The following is a 4,314-nucleotide window of genomic DNA, read 5'->3' as shown; positions in this document are numbered from 1 at the left end:
TCCTTATTAAGAAGAGAGAACTCACTGATACCCATTGTAGGGGTGAGTTAATTAAGGCAAAGAGGATATGCAAGTATTTCCAGATTTACTCATAGTCTGACCCTCTTTTCCTTTTGTATTTAACAAATACAGCTATTAAATCATATATATATATATATATACACACACATATATCCAAGTTAGTGTATTATATTTCTTTTTATTTTAAGCTTTGTTTTGTTTTTCATTTCCAGGTGCATTTTCAAATTAACCTCTCATTTTGTCATAGTCATTCACTTTTGTAATTAGTCATTATGCAAAGGTGCTTGTCCTGTTTATGTCTCACTTTTTATAATTTACCAAGGGATTTCCAGCTAACTAAACCTCAGTCAGCTCATTTTATGATTTAGGAAAATGCAGATTTCATCTAATTGGTGAACCAATCTCTGTCTATTAGATAACCTCATGAAGTGCAGAATCTAAGGAATAACTTTTTTAAACCAGAGACTTGCCAGTTTGAATAAAAATGCTTCTATGGGCATTTGGAAATAAAATGCAACTTTGGCTTGGTAATTGTGGCTTGACGGATCTGTTACTAAATTCCAGCACACAGGGAATTCTAAAGGTGAATTGTCAACTTGCTACAAGGTTTTCACCCAGTGTCCATAACAGGTGTATGCAAGTCCACAAATGTCAGGATTTGGCAGATATTGCTTGATAAGATTGTATTGGGAGACTTCCCTGGTGGTGCAGTGGTTAAGAATCCACCTTCCAATGCAGGGGACATGGGTTCGATCCCTGGTCAGGGAACTAAGATCCAACATGCTGCGGGGCAACTAAGCCCACGCACCGCAGCTACTGAGCCCGTGTGCCACAACTAGAGAGGAGCCTGTGCGCCGCAACGAAAGATCCCACATGCCACAATGAAGATCCCGCGTGCTGCAACTAAGACCTGATGCAGCCAAATAAATAAATAAATAAAATTAAAAAAAAAAAAAAGAATGACAGATGATGTTTAAAAAAAAGATTGTATTGGGTTTTGAAAGACTGGGTAAAAATACGTGATAATATATAGTTCTGGTGTTTCCCAGTGGTTGCTAGACTTATGTGTACAAAATTATCTTTACTAACTTAATAAATAAAAATACATTTGACCCTTGAACAATGTGGGTGTGAGAGGGACCGACCCCTTGTGCAGTCGAAAATCCATATATAACTTTTGACCCCCCAAAAACTTAACTACTAATAGCCAACTGTTGATTGGAAGCCTTACTGATAAACAGTCTATTAACACGTGTTTTGTATATTACATGTATTATATACAGTATTCTTACAATAAAGTAAGCTAGAGAGAAGGAAATGTTATTAAGAAAATTATAAGGAATAGAAAATACCCTTACAGTACTGTACTGTATTTAGCGATACCATAGGTTTATGTCATCTGTTTACAGGATGAATCATCTGTTAGTACCTACCTCATTATTATTATTTTTTTTTGCGGAGGCGTTGAAACCTCTTGATTTATTCAGATTATTTAACATACAGTGATGCAACTGTGACCCCAAAGTGTGCAAAGTTAAAACCTTCAACTGCAGCTGAGAGGAGAGGGCAGAAATGGTACACCTGGGGACGGGGGTGAATCAGGAATAACGGGCAGCCTCCTCCCCAGGGCCAGGGATGGGGCAGCCTGAGGAGCAGGGCCTGGATAGTCCAGAGCCAGGGGAAGGGGGCAGAGACCTTCCTCTGGTCTAGGTCAGGAGTCCAGAAGTGCCACATGGCTGAGGGGGCAGCAACCCAGGAAGGGGCCAGGGGCAGGGCCAGGAGAGCACCATTTCTGGGGTGGGGCTAGGCAGGGAGGTGCCCTACAGGAGAAGCCGGGGGGCCACCTGTCCCAGGGGTGGGAGTCGGGCCGGAGCAGGCTGCAGTGAGAAAGACCTGAGGCAGGCACAGGGTTCAGGGGAACTGAAGAAGGGGGAACCTGGGGGGGCTCCCAGGGCAGCCCGGCCTGGGAGCAGTCCTGACCCTGTGGCGGAAGCTCAGGGAGGGGCTGCAGAGCCTCAGGGCCTCCCCTCCTCTCTCCCTGTAAAGGAGCTGGGGAACCAGTAGTGCAAATCTATGGACCACTCAGTTATGGAGGGAGGCTGTGCCCAAAGAGGGACCCTGGGACACAACCCCTCTGCTGCCTTGGCCTCCACCACCGTCCTCAGTGCAGCCGCTTCTCGTAAGAGTGCAGGCCGTGGACACCACCCTTCATCTGAGCTGACGTGGTCTGCTTCTCAAGCTTGAGCTCTCCTGAGTACATCATGGACCGCAGGACAGACAGGCTACGGGCACCAAAATCGTGGCAGCCGTGCTGGATCCCACTGTGAGGTAGGGCACGAACTTCTGAATGGAGCCTTTGTCCTGGATGGAGCCTGAGACGCCCCGCATGATCTTCACCTTATCGCCCTCGCTGAAGTGGCGCTTCTGGCTTCTGCTGCTCTTCTCCGTGGCGTCCAGCGAGCCCGTGCCCCGGTACTTCTTGAGCCTCACACCATCCGAGAAGAAGTACTCTCCAGGGGCCTCGGTGGTGGCGGCAAGCAGGGAGCCCGTCATCACTGTGGAGGCTCCAGGGGCCAGGGCCTTGACCACATGCCCCACGGTCTGGATGCCACCATCGGCTATGACTGGCACCCCGAAGCGCCGGGTGTGCTCAACCACCTCGTACACGGCAGTGCCCTGGGGCCGACCACAGGCCGTCACTTCTTCTTGGGTGGTGCAGATGGAGCCGCGGCCCATGCCCACACGCAGCCCGTCCACACCAGCGTCAATCAGGTTCTTGGCCTGAGCTGCTGTCACCGCATTTCCCCCAGTCACCTGGAGGCGGGGGTACTTCTGCTTGATGTGGTGCACCATGGCGATCTGATACACAGAGTTCCCTTGGGGTGAGTCCAGCACTATGACGTCAGCGCTCGCCTGGGTGAGCAGATCCAGGTGGTATTTGTCACCCTCATGGGTGCCCATGGCTGCCCCACACAGCAGCTGCTTGTGGGAATCCTTGGAGGCCAGAGGGTAGTGGTAGTCCTGGTTCTTCTTCAGGCCATTGTGGGCAGTGATGGCCACTAACTCGTCTTGATCATTGACAATGGGCAGCTTCCCTTTCTTGCTGTGCTGCAGGATCTCATTTGCCTCTTTCAGTGTCATACCCACTAGAGCCACCACCAGCTCATTCCACGGTGTCATCACCTCACTGAGGAGGGTGTGTGGTCCTTCCCGGTGAGGAAGTCGATGTCTTGGGAGGTGACGACGCCCACCAGCTTGCTGCTCATGGTGCCCGTCTCAGCGATGGGGATGACGGAGAAGCCATGCTGGATCTTGGCCTCCAGTACCTCGCCCACGGTGTGTGAGGGACTCAGCACCATGGGGTCCGTGATGAAGCCCTGTTCAAACTTCTTGACCTTCCGGACCTCGTTGGCCTGGAACTCTGGAGTGCAGTTGTGGTGAACGAAACCGATACCGCCCATCAGAGCCATTGCGATGGCCATGCCAGCCTCTGTCACAGTGTCCATGGGGGAGGAGATGAGTGTGATCTTCCAAGTCAGGGCTGAAATCAGGTCCACCTCATCAGCTGTGAAGTCTGTGAATCCTCGGAGAATCAGGAAATCTCTGTGAAGAGAGGACAGTGAATGTTACTGGATGAGGAGGGTCCCTGAAAAGGGCAGGGCCTGCCACGCCAGGGGAAGCATCACAGGGGGTGGGGAGAGGAGCAGAGCCTCTGAGCCCCGTGCCATGTCAGGACTGAACCACCCTCATGCCCCCTGCTAGCATCTTGTCGACTTTAGCCCCCATTATTGTCTTAAATGATACAAAAAACTGTAGATGTTATATGTACCACTAACACTAGACATCAGAAATGAAAAAAAGTGGAATTCCCTGGTGGTCGAGTGGTCAGGACTCCGAGCTTCCACTGCAGGGGGCACTGGTTTGATCCCTGGTTGGGGAACTAAGATTAGGCATGCCGTGTGGCACGACCAAAAAAAAAAAACAATGAAAAAAAATAATGTGAAAAAGAAATTCATATTTATTTACAGATATAATGATTGTTGCATTGATAATGAAGGAGCAGCTATATGATTGCTTTATGGTAGCCTAGTAATTTACACAGTTGCTTCATGGTAGCCTAGCACATACACTAATGAATTAATAATCTGTGGTTATGTACATAAGTTTTGATAAATTTTAACTTTTTAATAATAGATATGTGTATATTTTATGGCAGTAAATGATAAAATAGGCTAGTTCCTACATATATTTTATGCATTTGTGACATACTTAATTTTTCTTAATTTTTTAATA

The 4,314-nt window shown here is 48.4% G+C and overlaps 1 pseudogene across 1 annotated transcript; it reads right to left on the bottom strand.

The window, feature by feature from the left end:
• Positions 1–1,901: 1,901 nt before the first annotated feature.
• Positions 1,902–3,647, bottom strand: LOC309660394 (inosine-5'-monophosphate dehydrogenase 1 pseudogene; annotated as a pseudogene). The gene has a single exon. The product of its transcript is annotated as an inosine-5'-monophosphate dehydrogenase 1 pseudogene (transcript).
• Positions 3,648–4,314: the final 667 nt, after the last annotated feature.

Source organism: Balaenoptera physalus, assembly GCF_965194825.1.
Source record: "Balaenoptera physalus genome assembly, chromosome: 4".
Taxonomy (NCBI): domain Eukaryota; kingdom Metazoa; phylum Chordata; class Mammalia; order Artiodactyla; family Balaenopteridae; genus Balaenoptera; species Balaenoptera physalus.
Note: the sequence above shows the minus strand (reverse complement) of the source record. Positions and strands in the feature narration are given on the sequence as shown.